Source organism: Conger conger, chromosome 15 (assembly GCF_963514075.1).
Source record: "Conger conger chromosome 15, fConCon1.1, whole genome shotgun sequence".
Classification (NCBI taxonomy): domain Eukaryota; kingdom Metazoa; phylum Chordata; class Actinopteri; order Anguilliformes; family Congridae; genus Conger; species Conger conger.
The window spans coordinates 31,121,594-31,137,279 of NC_083774.1; the positions used below are offsets into that span (position 1 = coordinate 31,121,594).

The window sequence follows — 15,686 nt, forward strand, 5'->3', positions numbered from 1 at the left end:
AAAACTGACACCCGATCATCGAAAAGGGATAAATGCAACCCGCCTTTCTTGGAAAAAGCACGTGCGACATCACGCGACATCTCCAAACCAACAATCGTTTCAACAGCAAACAAATACACACAACGCTCTTTCTTTTGAACAAAAACACCAGTCCCGGATGAGACTGTCAAAAATTGCCAAGCCCGCTAATATTTCAAGCAGTCTCGGCGGGGTATTGGGTTAAGTTTTCAACCAGCAATAATCACGCCTCGGATACACCTCATAGGCTACGATACTGCCACTGCGCAAAGATAAAGTTGACCAAATTCGACCTGAAGGACCCAGCCAAAAACATCGACTTTTCCAAAACGGGAAGTTTTGGCGACATATTTCCATTTTACCGAATTGCTAAGTCTTGCCAAAAATTCATACATTTCCATTTAAGCTGTGACCCGGATTTGGTAACCATACGTTCTTTTTCATAATACGTTTTAGGATAATGAAACATTTTTATATGTTTTTACAAAGTTGAACACAAAGGGCATTTTGGGTAATGCTAAATGTTCACCGTCGCCCCCAAGTGTTCCAGGCAAGAAACAGCAGATGTGAGGGTTCCGTCTGTGGGTGGAACCACAGGGGCTTTCCCAATTCCACTTTTGAAAAGAAAAGGCCATTTCCAAACAATTCAGAGATATCTTTTGCCAAAACTGACACCCGATCATCGAAAAGGGATAAATGCAACCCGCCTTTCTTGGAAAAAGCACGTGCCACATCACGCGACATCTCCAAACCAACAATCGTTTCAACAGCAAACAAATACACACAACGCTCTTTCTTTTGAACAAAAACACCAGTCCCGGATGAGACTGTCAAAAATTGCCAAGCCCGCTAATATTTCAAGCAGTCTCGGCGGGGTATTGGGTTAAGTTTTCAACCAGCAATAATCACGCCTCGGATAAACCTCATAGGCTACGATACTGCCACTGCGCAAAGATAAAGTTGACCAAATTCGACCTGAAGGACCCAGCCAAAAACATCGACTTTTCCAAAACGGGAAGTTTTGGCGACATATTTCCATTTTACCGAATTGCTAAGTCTTGCCAAAAATTCATACATTTCCATTTAAGCTGTGACCCGGATTTGGTAACCATACGTTCTTTTTCATAATACGTTTTAGGATAATGAAACATTTTTATATGTTTTTACAAAGTTGAACACAAAGGGCATTTTGGGTAATGCTAAATGTTCACCGTCGCCCCCAAGTGTTCCAGGCAAGAAACAGCAGATGTGAGGGTTCCGTCTGTGGGTGGAACCACAGGGGCTTTCCCAATTCCACTTTTGAAAAGAAAAGGCCATTTCCAAACAATTCAGAGATATCTTTTGCCAAAACTGACACCCGATCATCGAAAAGGGATAAATGCAACCCGCCTTTCTTGGAAAAAGCACGTGCGACATCACGCGACATCTCCAAACCAACAATCGTTTCAACAGCAAACAAATACACACAACGCTCTTTCTTTTGAACAAAAACACCAGTCCCGGATGAGACTGTCAAAAATTGCCAAGCCCGCTAATATTTCAAGCAGTCTCGGCGGGGTATTGGGTTAAGTTTTCAACCAGCAATAATCACGCCTCGGATAAACCTCATAGGCTACGATACTGCCACTGCGCAAAGATAAAGTTGACCAAATTCGACCTGAAGGACCCAGCCAAAAACATCGACTTTTCCAAAACGGGAAGTTTTGGCGACATATTTCCATTTTACCGAATTGCTAAGTCTTGCCAAAAATTCATACATTTCCATTTAAGCTGTGACCCGGATTTGGTAACCATACGTTCTTTTTCATAATACGTTTTAGGATAATGAAACATTTTTATATGTTTTTACAAAGTTGAACACAAAGGGCATTTTGGGTAATGCTAAATGTTCACCGTCGCCCCCCAAGTGTTCCAGGCAAGAAACAGCAGATGTGAGGGTTCCGTCTGTGGGTGGAACCACAGGGGCTTTCCCAATTCCACTTTTGAAAAGAAAAGGCCATTTCCAAACAATTCAGAGATATCTTTTGCCAAAACTGACACCCGATCATCGAAAAGGGATAAATGCAACCCGCCTTTCTTGGAAAAAGCACGTGCGACATCACGCGACATCTCCAAACCAACAATCGTTTCAACAGCAAACAAATACACACAACGCTCTTTCTTTTGAACAAAAACACCAGTCCCGGATGAGACTGTCAAAAATTGCCAAGCCCGCTAATATTTCAAGCAGTCTCGGCGGGGTATTGGGTTAAGTTTTCAACCAGCAATAATCACGCCTCGGATAAACCTCATAGGCTACGATACTGCCACTGCGCAAAGATAAAGTTGACCAAATTCGACCTGAAGGACCCACCCAAAAACATCGACTTTTCCAAAACGGGAAGTTTTGGCGACATATTTCCATTTTACCGAATTGCTAAGTCTTGCCAAAAATGCATACATTTCCATTGAAGCTGTGACCCGGATTTGGTAACCATACGTTCTTTTTCATAATACGTTTTAGGATAATGAAACATTTTTATATGTTTTTACAAAGTTGAACACAAAGGGCATTTTGGGTAATGCTAAATGTTCACCGTCGCCCCCAAGTGTTCCAGGCAAGAAACAGCAGATGTGAGGGTTCCGTCTGTGGGTGGAACCACAGGGGCTTTCCCAATTCCACTTTTGAAAAGAAAAGGCCATTTCCAAACAATTCAGAGATATCTTTTGCCAAAACTGACACCCGATCATCGAAAAGGGATAAATGCAACCCGCCTTTCTTGGAAAAAGCACGTGCGACATCACGCGACATCTCCAAACCAACAATCGTTTCAACAGCAAACAAATACACACAACGCTCTTTCTTTTGAACAAAAACACCAGTCCCGGATGAGACTGTCAAAAATTGCCAAGCCCGCTAATATTTCAAGCAGTCTCGGCGGGGTATTGGGTTAAGTTTTCAACCAGCAATAATCACGCCTCGGATACACCTCATAGGCTACGATACTGCCACTGCGCAAAGATAAAGTTGACCAAATTCGACCTGAAGGACCCAGCCAAAAACATCGACTTTTCCAAAACGGGAAGTTTTGGCGACATATTTCCATTTTACCGAATTGCTAAGTCTTGCCAAAAATTCATACATTTCCATTTAAGCTGTGACCCGGATTTGGTAACCATACGTTCTTTTTCATAATACGTTTTAGGATAATGAAACATTTTTATATGTTTTTACAAAGTTGAACACAAAGGGCATTTTGGGTAATGCTAAATGTTCACCGTCGCCCCCAAGTGTTCCAGGCAAGAAACAGCAGATGTGAGGGTTCCGTCTGTGGGTGGAACCACAGGGGCTTTCCCAATTCCACTTTTGAAAAGAAAAGGCCATTTCCAAACAATTCAGAGATATCTTTTGCCAAAACTGACACCCGATCATCGAAAAGGGATAAATGCAACCCGCCTTTCTTGGAAAAAGCACGTGCCACATCACGCGACATCTCCAAACCAACAATCGTTTCAACAGCAAACAAATACACACAACGCTCTTTCTTTTGAACAAAAACACCAGTCCCGGATGAGACTGTCAAAAATTGCCAAGCCCGCTAATATTTCAAGCAGTCTCGGCGGGGTATTGGGTTAAGTTTTCAACCAGCAATAATCACGCCTCGGATAAACCTCATAGGCTACGATACTGCCACTGCGCAAAGATAAAGTTGACCAAATTCGACCTGAAGGACCCAGCCAAAAACATCGACTTTTCCAAAACGGGAAGTTTTGGCGACATATTTCCATTTTACCGAATTGCTAAGTCTTGCCAAAAATGCATACATTTCCATTTAAGCTGTGACCCGGATTTGGTAACCATACGTTCTTTTTCATAATACGTTTTAGGATAATGAAACATTTTTATATGTTTTTACAAAGTTGAACACAAAGGGCATTTTGGGTAATGCTAAATGTTCACCGTCGCCCCCAAGTGTTCCAGGCAAGAAACAGCAGATGTGAGGGTTCCGTCTGTGGGTGGAACCACAGGGGCTTTCCCAATTCCACTTTTGAAAAGAAAAGGCCATTTCCAAACAATTCAGAGATATCTTTTGCCAAAACTGACACCCGATCATCGAAAAGGGATAAATGCAACCCGCCTTTCTTGGAAAAAGCACGTGCGACATCACGCGACATCTCCAAACCAACAATCGTTTCAACAGCAAACAAATACACACAACGCTCTTTCTTTTGAACAAAAACACCAGTCCCGGATGAGACTGTCAAAAATTGCCAAGCCCGCTAATATTTCAAGCAGTCTCGGCGGGGTATTGGGTTAAGTTTTCAACCAGCAATAATCACGCCTCGGATAAACCTCATAGGCTACGATACTGCCACTGCGCAAAGATAAAGTTGACCAAATTCGACCTGAAGGACCCAGCCAAAAACATCGACTTTTCCAAAACGGGAAGTTTTGGCGACATATTTCCATTTTACCGAATTGCTAAGTCTTGCCAAAAATTCATACATTTCCATTTAAGCTGTGACCCGGATTTGGTAACCATACGTTCTTTTTCATAATACGTTTTAGGATAATGAAACATTTTTATATGTTTTTACAAAGTTGAACACAAAGGGCATTTTGGGTAATGCTAAATGTTCACCGTCGCCCCCAAGTGTTCCAGGCAAGAAACAGCAGATGTGAGGGTTCCGTCTGTGGGTGGAACCACAGGGGCTTTCCCAATTCCACTTTTGAAAAGAAAAGGCCATTTCCAAACAATTCAGAGATATCTTTTGCCAAAACTGACACCCGATCATCGAAAAGGGATAAATGCAACCCGCCTTTCTTGGAAAAAGCACGTGCGACATCACGCGACATCTCCAAACCAACAATCGTTTCAACAGCAAACAAATACACACAACGCTCTTTCTTTTGAACAAAAACACCAGTCCCGGATGAGACTGTCAAAAATTGCCAAGCCCGCTAATATTTCAAGCAGTCTCGGCGGGGTATTGGGTTAAGTTTTCAACCAGCAATAATCACGCCTCGGATAAACCTCATAGGCTACGATACTGCCACTGCGCAAAGATAAAGTTGACCAAATTCGACCTGAAGGACCCAGCCAAAAACATCGACTTTTCCAAAACGGGAAGTTTTGGCGACATATTTCCATTTTACCGAATTGCTAAGTCTTGCCAAAAATTCATACATTTCCATTTAAGCTGTGACCCGGATTTGGTAACCATACGTTCTTTTTCATAATACGTTTTAGGATAATGAAACATTTTTATATGTTTTTACAAAGTTGAACACAAAGGGCATTTTGGGTAATGCTAAATGTTCACCGTCGCCCCCCAAGTGTTCCAGGCAAGAAACAGCAGATGTGAGGGTTCCGTCTGTGGGTGGAACCACAGGGGCTTTCCCAATTCCACTTTTGAAAAGAAAAGGCCATTTCCAAACAATTCAGAGATATCTTTTGCCAAAACTGACACCCGATCATCGAAAAGGGATAAATGCAACCCGCCTTTCTTGGAAAAAGCACGTGCGACATCACGCGACATCTCCAAACCAACAATCGTTTCAACAGCAAACAAATACACACAACGCTCTTTCTTTTGAACAAAAACACCAGTCCCGGATGAGACTGTCAAAAATTGCCAAGCCCGCTAATATTTCAAGCAGTCTCGGCGGGGTATTGGGTTAAGTTTTCAACCAGCAATAATCACGCCTCGGATAAACCTCATAGGCTACGATACTGCCACTGCGCAAAGATAAAGTTGACCAAATTCGACCTGAAGGACCCACCCAAAAACATCGACTTTTCCAAAACGGGAAGTTTTGGCGACATATTTCCATTTTACCGAATTGCTAAGTCTTGCCAAAAATGCATACATTTCCATTGAAGCTGTGACCCGGATTTGGTAACCATACGTTCTTTTTCATAATACGTTTTAGGATAATGAAACATTTTTATATGTTTTTACAAAGTTGAACACAAAGGGCATTTTGGGTAATGCTAAATGTTCACCGTCGCCCCCAAGTGTTCCAGGCAAGAAACAGCAGATGTGAGGGTTCCGTCTGTGGGTGGAACCACAGGGGCTTTCCCAATTCCACTTTTGAAAAGAAAAGGCCATTTCCAAACAATTCAGAGATATCTTTTGCCAAAACTGACACCCGATCATCGAAAAGGGATAAATGCAACCCGCCTTTCTTGGAAAAAGCACGTGCGACATCACGCGACATCTCCAAACCAACAATCGTTTCAACAGCAAACAAATACACACAACGCTCTTTCTTTTGAACAAAAACACCAGTCCCGGATGAGACTGTCAAAAATTGCCAAGCCCGCTAATATTTCAAGCAGTCTCGGCGGGGTATTGGGTTAAGTTTTCAACCAGCAATAATCACGCCTCGGATACACCTCATAGGCTACGATACTGCCACTGCGCAAAGATAAAGTTGACCAAATTCGACCTGAAGGACCCAGCCAAAAACATCGACTTTTCCAAAACGGGAAGTTTTGGCGACATATTTCCATTTTACCGAATTGCTAAGTCTTGCCAAAAATTCATACATTTCCATTTAAGCTGTGACCCGGATTTGGTAACCATACGTTCTTTTTCATAATACGTTTTAGGATAATGAAACATTTTTATATGTTTTTACAAAGTTGAACACAAAGGGCATTTTGGGTAATGCTAAATGTTCACCGTCGCCCCCAAGTGTTCCAGGCAAGAAACAGCAGATGTGAGGGTTCCGTCTGTGGGTGGAACCACAGGGGCTTTCCCAATTCCACTTTTGAAAAGAAAAGGCCATTTCCAAACAATTCAGAGATATCTTTTGCCAAAACTGACACCCGATCATCGAAAAGGGATAAATGCAACCCGCCTTTCTTGGAAAAAGCACGTGCCACATCACGCGACATCTCCAAACCAACAATCGTTTCAACAGCAAACAAATACACACAACGCTCTTTCTTTTGAACAAAAACACCAGTCCCGGATGAGACTGTCAAAAATTGCCAAGCCCGCTAATATTTCAAGCAGTCTCGGCGGGGTATTGGGTTAAGTTTTCAACCAGCAATAATCACGCCTCGGATAAACCTCATAGGCTACGATACTGCCACTGCGCAAAGATAAAGTTGACCAAATTCGACCTGAAGGACCCAGCCAAAAACATCGACTTTTCCAAAACGGGAAGTTTTGGCGACATATTTCCATTTTACCGAATTGCTAAGTCTTGCCAAAAATGCATACATTTCCATTTAAGCTGTGACCCGGATTTGGTAACCATACGTTCTTTTTCATAATACGTTTTAGGATAATGAAACATTTTTATATGTTTTTACAAAGTTGAACACAAAGGGCATTTTGGGTAATGCTAAATGTTCACCGTCGCCCCCAAGTGTTCCAGGCAAGAAACAGCAGATGTGAGGGTTCCGTCTGTGGGTGGAACCACAGGGGCTTTCCCAATTCCACTTTTGAAAAGAAAAGGCCATTTCCAAACAATTCAGAGATATCTTTTGCCAAAACTGACACCCGATCATCGAAAAGGGATAAATGCAACCCGCCTTTCTTGGAAAAAGCACGTGCGACATCACGCGACATCTCCAAACCAACAATCGTTTCAACAGCAAACAAATACACACAACGCTCTTTCTTTTGAACAAAAACACCAGTCCCGGATGAGACTGTCAAAAATTGCCAAGCCCGCTAATATTTCAAGCAGTCTCGGCGGGGTATTGGGTTAAGTTTTCAACCAGCAATAATCACGCCTCGGATAAACCTCATAGGCTACGATACTGCCACTGCGCAAAGATAAAGTTGACCAAATTCGACCTGAAGGACCCAGCCAAAAACATCGACTTTTCCAAAACGGGAAGTTTTGGCGACATATTTCCATTTTACCGAATTGCTAAGTCTTGCCAAAAATTCATACATTTCCATTTAAGCTGTGACCCGGATTTGGTAACCATACGTTCTTTTTCATAATACGTTTTAGGATAATGAAACATTTTTATATGTTTTTACAAAGTTGAACACAAAGGGCATTTTGGGTAATGCTAAATGTTCACCGTCGCCCCCAAGTGTTCCAGGCAAGAAACAGCAGATGTGAGGGTTCCGTCTGTGGGTGGAACCACAGGGGCTTTCCCAATTCCACTTTTGAAAAGAAAAGGCCATTTCCAAACAATTCAGAGATATCTTTTGCCAAAACTGACACCCGATCATCGAAAAGGGATAAATGCAACCCGCCTTTCTTGGAAAAAGCACGTGCGACATCACGCGACATCTCCAAACCAACAATCGTTTCAACAGCAAACAAATACACACAACGCTCTTTCTTTTGAACAAAAACACCAGTCCCGGATGAGACTGTCAAAAATTGCCAAGCCCGCTAATATTTCAAGCAGTCTCGGCGGGGTATTGGGTTAAGTTTTCAACCAGCAATAATCACGCCTCGGATAAACCTCATAGGCTACGATACTGCCACTGCGCAAAGATAAAGTTGACCAAATTCGACCTGAAGGACCCAGCCAAAAACATCGACTTTTCCAAAACGGGAAGTTTTGGCGACATATTTCCATTTTACCGAATTGCTAAGTCTTGCCAAAAATTCATACATTTCCATTTAAGCTGTGACCCGGATTTGGTAACCATACGTTCTTTTTCATAATACGTTTTAGGATAATGAAACATTTTTATATGTTTTTACAAAGTTGAACACAAAGGGCATTTTGGGTAATGCTAAATGTTCACCGTCGCCCCCCAAGTGTTCCAGGCAAGAAACAGCAGATGTGAGGGTTCCGTCTGTGGGTGGAACCACAGGGGCTTTCCCAATTCCACTTTTGAAAAGAAAAGGCCATTTCCAAACAATTCAGAGATATCTTTTGCCAAAACTGACACCCGATCATCGAAAAGGGATAAATGCAACCCGCCTTTCTTGGAAAAAGCACGTGCGACATCACGCGACATCTCCAAACCAACAATCGTTTCAACAGCAAACAAATACACACAACGCTCTTTCTTTTGAACAAAAACACCAGTCCCGGATGAGACTGTCAAAAATTGCCAAGCCCGCTAATATTTCAAGCAGTCTCGGCGGGGTATTGGGTTAAGTTTTCAACCAGCAATAATCACGCCTCGGATAAACCTCATAGGCTACGATACTGCCACTGCGCAAAGATAAAGTTGACCAAATTCGACCTGAAGGACCCAGCCAAAAACATCGACTTTTCCAAAACGGGAAGTTTTGGCGACATATTTCCATTTTACCGAATTGCTAAGTCTTGCCAAAAATGCATACATTTCCATTTAAGCTGTGACCCGGATTTGGTAACCATACGTTCTTTTTCATAATACGTTTTAGGATAATGAAACATTTTTATATGTTTTTACAAAGTTGAACACAAAGGGCATTTTGGGTAATGCTAAATGTTCACCGTCGCCCCCAAGTGTTCCAGGCAAGAAACAGCAGATGTGAGGGTTCCGTCTGTGGGTGGAACCACAGGGGCTTTCCCAATTCCACTTTTGAAAAGAAAAGGCCATTTCCAAACAATTCAGAGATATCTTTTGCCAAAACTGACACCCGATCATCGAAAAGGGATAAATGCAACCCGCCTTTCTTGGAAAAAGCACGTGCGACATCACGCGACATCTCCAAACCAACAATCGTTTCAACAGCAAACAAATACACACAACGCTCTTTCTTTTGAACAAAAACACCAGTCCCGGATGAGACTGTCAAAAATTGCCAAGCCCGCTAATATTTCAAGCAGTCTCGGCGGGGTATTGGGTTAAGTTTTCAACCAGCAATAATCACGCCTCGGATACACCTCATAGGCTACGATACTGCCACTGCGCAAAGATAAAGTTGACCAAATTCGACCTGAAGGACCCAGCCAAAAACATCGACTTTTCCAAAACGGGAAGTTTTGGCGACATATTTCCATTTTACCGAATTGCTAAGTCTTGCCAAAAATTCATACATTTCCATTTAAGCTGTGACCCGGATTTGGTAACCATACGTTCTTTTTCATAATACGTTTTAGGATAATGAAACATTTTTATATGTTTTTACAAAGTTGAACACAAAGGGCATTTTGGGTAATGCTAAATGTTCACCGTCGCCCCCAAGTGTTCCAGGCAAGAAACAGCAGATGTGAGGGTTCCGTCTGTGGGTGGAACCACAGGGGCTTTCCCAATTCCACTTTTGAAAAGAAAAGGCCATTTCCAAACAATTCAGAGATATCTTTTGCCAAAACTGACACCCGATCATCGAAAAGGGATAAATGCAACCCGCCTTTCTTGGAAAAAGCACGTGCCACATCACGCGACATCTCCAAACCAACAATCGTTTCAACAGCAAACAAATACACACAACGCTCTTTCTTTTGAACAAAAACACCAGTCCCGGATGAGACTGTCAAAAATTGCCAAGCCCGCTAATATTTCAAGCAGTCTCGGCGGGGTATTGGGTTAAGTTTTCAACCAGCAATAATCACGCCTCGGATAAACCTCATAGGCTACGATACTGCCACTGCGCAAAGATAAAGTTGACCAAATTCGACCTGAAGGACCCAGCCAAAAACATCGACTTTTCCAAAACGGGAAGTTTTGGCGACATATTTCCATTTTACCGAATTGCTAAGTCTTGCCAAAAATTCATACATTTCCATTTAAGCTGTGACCCGGATTTGGTAACCATACGTTCTTTTTCATAATACGTTTTAGGATAATGAAACATTTTTATATGTTTTTACAAAGTTGAACACAAAGGGCATTTTGGGTAATGCTAAATGTTCACCGTCGCCCCCAAGTGTTCCAGGCAAGAAACAGCAGATGTGAGGGTTCCGTCTGTGGGTGGAACCACAGGGGCTTTCCCAATTCCACTTTTGAAAAGAAAAGGCCATTTCCAAACAATTCAGAGATATCTTTTGCCAAAACTGACACCCGATCATCGAAAAGGGATAAATGCAACCCGCCTTTCTTGGAAAAAGCACGTGCGACATCACGCGACATCTCCAAACCAACAATCGTTTCAACAGCAAACAAATACACACAACGCTCTTTCTTTTGAACAAAAACACCAGTCCCGGATGAGACTGTCAAAAATTGCCAAGCCCGCTAATATTTCAAGCAGTCTCGGCGGGGTATTGGGTTAAGTTTTCAACCAGCAATAATCACGCCTCGGATAAACCTCATAGGCTACGATACTGCCACTGCGCAAAGATAAAGTTGACCAAATTCGACCTGAAGGACCCAGCCAAAAACATCGACTTTTCCAAAACGGGAAGTTTTGGCGACATATTTCCATTTTACCGAATTGCTAAGTCTTGCCAAAAATGCATACATTTCCATTTAAGCTGTGACCCGGATTTGGTAACCATACGTTCTTTTTCATAATACGTTTTAGGATAATGAAACATTTTTATATGTTTTTACAAAGTTGAACACAAAGGGCATTTTGGGTAATGCTAAATGTTCACCGTCGCCCCCAAGTGTTCCAGGCAAGAAACAGCAGATGTGAGGGTTCCGTCTGTGGGTGGAACCACAGGGGCTTTCCCAATTCCACTTTTGAAAAGAAAAGGCCATTTCCAAACAATTCAGAGATATCTTTTGCCAAAACTGACACCCGATCATCGAAAAGGGATAAATGCAACCCGCCTTTCTTGGAAAAAGCACGTGCGACATCACGCGACATCTCCAAACCAACAATCGTTTCAACAGCAAACAAATACACACAACGCTCTTTCTTTTGAACAAAAACACCAGTCCCGGATGAGACTGTCAAAAATTGCCAAGCCCGCTAATATTTCAAGCAGTCTCGGCGGGGTATTGGGTTAAGTTTTCAACCAGCAATAATCACGCCTCGGATACACCTCATAGGCTACGATACTGCCACTGCGCAAAGATAAAGTTGACCAAATTCGACCTGAAGGACCCAGCCAAAAACATCGACTTTTCCAAAACGGGAAGTTTTGGCGACATATTTCCATTTTACCGAATTGCTAAGTCTTGCCAAAAATTCATACATTTCCATTTAAGCTGTGACCCGGATTTGGTAACCATACGTTCTTTTTCATAATACGTTTTAGGATAATGAAACATTTTTATATGTTTTTACAAAGTTGAACACAAAGGGCATTTTGGGTAATGCTAAATGTTCACCGTCGCCCCCAAGTGTTCCAGGCAAGAAACAGCAGATGTGAGGGTTCCGTCTGTGGGTGGAACCACAGGGGCTTTCCCAATTCCACTTTTGAAAAGAAAAGGCCATTTCCAAACAATTCAGAGATATCTTTTGCCAAAACTGACACCCGATCATCGAAAAGGGATAAATGCAACCCGCCTTTCTTGGAAAAAGCACGTGCCACATCACGCGACATCTCCAAACCAACAATCGTTTCAACAGCAAACAAATACACACAACGCTCTTTCTTTTGAACAAAAACACCAGTCCCGGATGAGACTGTCAAAAATTGCCAAGCCCGCTAATATTTCAAGCAGTCTCGGCGGGGTATTGGGTTAAGTTTTCAACCAGCAATAATCACGCCTCGGATAAACCTCATAGGCTACGATACTGCCACTGCGCAAAGATAAAGTTGACCAAATTCGACCTGAAGGACCCAGCCAAAAACATCGACTTTTCCAAAACGGGAAGTTTTGGCGACATATTTCCATTTTACCGAATTGCTAAGTCTTGCCAAAAATTCATACATTTCCATTTAAGCTGTGACCCGGATTTGGTAACCATACGTTCTTTTTCATAATACGTTTTAGGATAATGAAACATTTTTATATGTTTTTACAAAGTTGAACACAAAGGGCATTTTGGGTAATGCTAAATGTTCACCGTCGCCCCCAAGTGTTCCAGGCAAGAAACAGCAGATGTGAGGGTTCCGTCTGTGGGTGGAACCACAGGGGCTTTCCCAATTCCACTTTTGAAAAGAAAAGGCCATTTCCAAACAATTCAGAGATATCTTTTGCCAAAACTGACACCCGATCATCGAAAAGGGATAAATGCAACCCGCCTTTCTTGGAAAAAGCACGTGCGACATCACGCGACATCTCCAAACCAACAATCGTTTCAACAGCAAACAAATACACACAACGCTCTTTCTTTTGAACAAAAACACCAGTCCCGGATGAGACTGTCAAAAATTGCCAAGCCCGCTAATATTTCAAGCAGTCTCGGCGGGGTATTGGGTTAAGTTTTCAACCAGCAATAATCACGCCTCGGATAAACCTCATAGGCTACGATACTGCCACTGCGCAAAGATAAAGTTGACCAAATTCGACCTGAAGGACCCAGCCAAAAACATCGACTTTTCCAAAACGGGAAGTTTTGGCGACATATTTCCATTTTACCGAATTGCTAAGTCTTGCCAAAAATTCATACATTTCCATTTAAGCTGTGACCCGGATTTGGTAACCATACGTTCTTTTTCATAATACGTTTTAGGATAATGAAACATTTTTATATGTTTTTACAAAGTTGAACACAAAGGGCATTTTGGGTAATGCTAAATGTTCACCGTCGCCCCCCAAGTGTTCCAGGCAAGAAACAGCAGATGTGAGGGTTCCGTCTGTGGGTGGAACCACAGGGGCTTTCCCAATTCCACTTTTGAAAAGAAAAGGCCATTTCCAAACAATTCAGAGATATCTTTTGCCAAAACTGACACCCGATCATCGAAAAGGGATAAATGCAACCCGCCTTTCTTGGAAAAAGCACGTGCGACATCACGCGACATCTCCAAACCAACAATCGTTTCAACAGCAAACAAATACACACAACGCTCTTTCTTTTGAACAAAAACACCAGTCCCGGATGAGACTGTCAAAAATTGCCAAGCCCGCTAATATTTCAAGCAGTCTCGGCGGGGTATTGGGTTAAGTTTTCAACCAGCAATAATCACGCCTCGGATAAACCTCATAGGCTACGATACTGCCACTGCGCAAAGATAAAGTTGACCAAATTCGACCTGAAGGACCCACCCAAAAACATCGACTTTTCCAAAACGGGAAGTTTTGGCGACATATTTCCATTTTACCGAATTGCTAAGTCTTGCCAAAAATGCATACATTTCCATTGAAGCTGTGACCCGGATTTGGTAACCATACGTTCTTTTTCATAATACGTTTTAGGATAATGAAACATTTTTATATGTTTTTACAAAGTTGAACACAAAGGGCATTTTGGGTAATGCTAAATGTTCACCGTCGCCCCCAAGTGTTCCAGGCAAGAAACAGCAGATGTGAGGGTTCCGTCTGTGGGTGGAACCACAGGGGCTTTCCCAATTCCACTTTTGAAAAGAAAAGGCCATTTCCAAACAATTCAGAGATATCTTTTGCCAAAACTGACACCCGATCATCGAAAAGGGATAAATGCAACCCGCCTTTCTTGGAAAAAGCACGTGCCACATCACGCGACATCTCCAAACCAACAATCGTTTCAACAGCAAACAAATACACACAACGCTCTTTCTTTTGAACAAAAACACCAGTCCCGGATGAGACTGTCAAAAATTGCCAAGCCCGCTAATATTTCAAGCAGTCTCGGCGGGGTATTGGGTTAAGTTTTCAACCAGCAATAATCACGCCTCGGATAAACCTCATAGGCTACGATACTGCCACTGCGCAAAGATAAAGTTGACCAAATTCGACCTGAAGGACCCAGCCAAAAACATCGACTTTTCCAAAACGGGAAGTTTTGGCGACATATTTCCATTTTACCGAATTGCTAAGTCTTGCCAAAAATTCATACATTTCCATTTAAGCTGTGACCCGGATTTGGTAACCATACGTTCTTTTTCATAATACGTTTTAGGATAATGAAACATTTTTATATGTTTTTACAAAGTTGAACACAAAGGGCATTTTGGGTAATGCTAAATGTTCACCGTCGCCCCCCAAGTGTTCCAGGCAAGAAACAGCAGATGTGAGGGTTCCGTCTGTGGGTGGAACCACAGGGGCTTTCCCAATTCCACTTTTGAAAAGAAAAGGCCATTTCCAAACAATTCAGAGATATCTTTTGCCAAAACTGACACCCGATCATCGAAAAGGGATAAATGCAACCCGCCTTTCTTGGAAAAAGCACGTGCGACATCACGCGACATCTCCAAACCAACAATCGTTTCAACAGCAAACAAATACACACAACGCTCTTTCTTTTGAACAAAAACACCAGTCCCGGATGAGACTGTCAAAAATTGCCAAGCCCGCTAATATTTCAAGCAGTCTCGGCGGGGTATTGGGTTAAGTTTTCAACCAGCAATAATCACGCCTCGGATAAACCTCATAGGCTACGATACTGCCACTGCGCAAAGATAAAGTTGACCAAATTCGACCTGAAGGACCCACCCAAAAACATCGACTTTTCCAAAACGGGAAGTTTTGGCGACATATTTCCATTTTACCGAATTGCTAAGTCTTGCCAAAAATGCATACATTTCCATTGAAGCTGTGACCCGGATTTGGTAACCATACGTTCTTTTTCATAATACGTTTTAGGATAATGAAACATTTTTATATGTTTTTACAAAGTTGAACACAAAGGGCATTTTGGGTAATGCTAAATGTTCACCGTCGCCCCCAAGTGTTCCAGGCAAGAAACAGCAGATGTGAGGGTTCCGTCTGTGGGTGGAACCACAGGGGCTTTCCCAATTCCACTTTTGAAAAGAAAAGGCCATTTCCAAACAATTCAGAGATATCTT

General features: G+C 42.3%; 23 non-coding genes across 23 annotated transcripts; all 23 read right to left on the reverse strand.

The window, feature by feature from the left end:
• Positions 1 to 151: 151 nt before the first annotated feature.
• LOC133112602 (U4 spliceosomal RNA) lies at positions 152 to 292 on the reverse strand. The gene has a single exon (XR_009705430.1). It is a non-coding gene; the product is annotated as a U4 spliceosomal RNA (small nuclear RNA).
• Positions 293 to 833: 541 nt separating this feature from the next.
• LOC133112359 (U4 spliceosomal RNA) lies at positions 834 to 974 on the reverse strand. The gene has a single exon (XR_009705198.1). It is a non-coding gene; the product is annotated as a U4 spliceosomal RNA (small nuclear RNA).
• Positions 975 to 1,515: 541 nt separating this feature from the next.
• On the reverse strand, positions 1,516 to 1,656 carry LOC133112360 (U4 spliceosomal RNA). Its single transcript, XR_009705199.1, has one exon. It is a non-coding gene; the product is annotated as a U4 spliceosomal RNA (small nuclear RNA).
• A 542-nt stretch (positions 1,657 to 2,198) lies between these two features.
• LOC133112361 (U4 spliceosomal RNA) lies at positions 2,199 to 2,339 on the reverse strand. The gene has a single exon (XR_009705200.1). It is a non-coding gene; the product is annotated as a U4 spliceosomal RNA (small nuclear RNA).
• Positions 2,340 to 2,880: 541 nt separating this feature from the next.
• LOC133112603 (U4 spliceosomal RNA) lies at positions 2,881 to 3,021 on the reverse strand. The gene has a single exon (XR_009705431.1). It is a non-coding gene; the product is annotated as a U4 spliceosomal RNA (small nuclear RNA).
• Positions 3,022 to 3,562: 541 nt separating this feature from the next.
• LOC133112362 (U4 spliceosomal RNA) lies at positions 3,563 to 3,703 on the reverse strand. The gene has a single exon (XR_009705201.1). It is a non-coding gene; the product is annotated as a U4 spliceosomal RNA (small nuclear RNA).
• A 541-nt stretch (positions 3,704 to 4,244) lies between these two features.
• LOC133112363 (U4 spliceosomal RNA) lies at positions 4,245 to 4,385 on the reverse strand. The gene has a single exon (XR_009705202.1). It is a non-coding gene; the product is annotated as a U4 spliceosomal RNA (small nuclear RNA).
• Positions 4,386 to 4,926: 541 nt separating this feature from the next.
• Positions 4,927 to 5,067, reverse strand: LOC133112364 (U4 spliceosomal RNA). The gene has a single exon (XR_009705203.1). It is a non-coding gene; the product is annotated as a U4 spliceosomal RNA (small nuclear RNA).
• Positions 5,068 to 5,609: 542 nt separating this feature from the next.
• LOC133112365 (U4 spliceosomal RNA) lies at positions 5,610 to 5,750 on the reverse strand. Its single transcript, XR_009705204.1, has one exon. It is a non-coding gene; the product is annotated as a U4 spliceosomal RNA (small nuclear RNA).
• Positions 5,751 to 6,291: 541 nt separating this feature from the next.
• LOC133112604 (U4 spliceosomal RNA) lies at positions 6,292 to 6,432 on the reverse strand. The gene has a single exon (XR_009705432.1). It is a non-coding gene; the product is annotated as a U4 spliceosomal RNA (small nuclear RNA).
• Positions 6,433 to 6,973: 541 nt separating this feature from the next.
• Positions 6,974 to 7,114, reverse strand: LOC133112366 (U4 spliceosomal RNA). Its single transcript, XR_009705205.1, has one exon. It is a non-coding gene; the product is annotated as a U4 spliceosomal RNA (small nuclear RNA).
• Positions 7,115 to 7,655: 541 nt separating this feature from the next.
• Positions 7,656 to 7,796, reverse strand: LOC133112367 (U4 spliceosomal RNA). Its single transcript, XR_009705206.1, has one exon. It is a non-coding gene; the product is annotated as a U4 spliceosomal RNA (small nuclear RNA).
• A 541-nt stretch (positions 7,797 to 8,337) lies between these two features.
• LOC133112369 (U4 spliceosomal RNA) lies at positions 8,338 to 8,478 on the reverse strand. The gene has a single exon (XR_009705208.1). It is a non-coding gene; the product is annotated as a U4 spliceosomal RNA (small nuclear RNA).
• Positions 8,479 to 9,020: 542 nt separating this feature from the next.
• LOC133112370 (U4 spliceosomal RNA) lies at positions 9,021 to 9,161 on the reverse strand. The gene has a single exon (XR_009705209.1). It is a non-coding gene; the product is annotated as a U4 spliceosomal RNA (small nuclear RNA).
• A 541-nt stretch (positions 9,162 to 9,702) lies between these two features.
• LOC133112605 (U4 spliceosomal RNA) lies at positions 9,703 to 9,843 on the reverse strand. The gene has a single exon (XR_009705433.1). It is a non-coding gene; the product is annotated as a U4 spliceosomal RNA (small nuclear RNA).
• A 541-nt stretch (positions 9,844 to 10,384) lies between these two features.
• LOC133112371 (U4 spliceosomal RNA) lies at positions 10,385 to 10,525 on the reverse strand. Its single transcript, XR_009705210.1, has one exon. It is a non-coding gene; the product is annotated as a U4 spliceosomal RNA (small nuclear RNA).
• Positions 10,526 to 11,066: 541 nt separating this feature from the next.
• Positions 11,067 to 11,207, reverse strand: LOC133112372 (U4 spliceosomal RNA). The gene has a single exon (XR_009705211.1). It is a non-coding gene; the product is annotated as a U4 spliceosomal RNA (small nuclear RNA).
• A 541-nt stretch (positions 11,208 to 11,748) lies between these two features.
• Positions 11,749 to 11,889, reverse strand: LOC133112606 (U4 spliceosomal RNA). The gene has a single exon (XR_009705434.1). It is a non-coding gene; the product is annotated as a U4 spliceosomal RNA (small nuclear RNA).
• Positions 11,890 to 12,430: 541 nt separating this feature from the next.
• Positions 12,431 to 12,571, reverse strand: LOC133112373 (U4 spliceosomal RNA). The gene has a single exon (XR_009705212.1). It is a non-coding gene; the product is annotated as a U4 spliceosomal RNA (small nuclear RNA).
• A 541-nt stretch (positions 12,572 to 13,112) lies between these two features.
• On the reverse strand, positions 13,113 to 13,253 carry LOC133112374 (U4 spliceosomal RNA). The gene has a single exon (XR_009705213.1). It is a non-coding gene; the product is annotated as a U4 spliceosomal RNA (small nuclear RNA).
• Positions 13,254 to 13,795: 542 nt separating this feature from the next.
• On the reverse strand, positions 13,796 to 13,936 carry LOC133112375 (U4 spliceosomal RNA). The gene has a single exon (XR_009705214.1). It is a non-coding gene; the product is annotated as a U4 spliceosomal RNA (small nuclear RNA).
• A 541-nt stretch (positions 13,937 to 14,477) lies between these two features.
• LOC133112376 (U4 spliceosomal RNA) lies at positions 14,478 to 14,618 on the reverse strand. Its single transcript, XR_009705215.1, has one exon. It is a non-coding gene; the product is annotated as a U4 spliceosomal RNA (small nuclear RNA).
• A 542-nt stretch (positions 14,619 to 15,160) lies between these two features.
• LOC133112377 (U4 spliceosomal RNA) lies at positions 15,161 to 15,301 on the reverse strand. The gene has a single exon (XR_009705216.1). It is a non-coding gene; the product is annotated as a U4 spliceosomal RNA (small nuclear RNA).
• Positions 15,302 to 15,686: the final 385 nt, after the last annotated feature.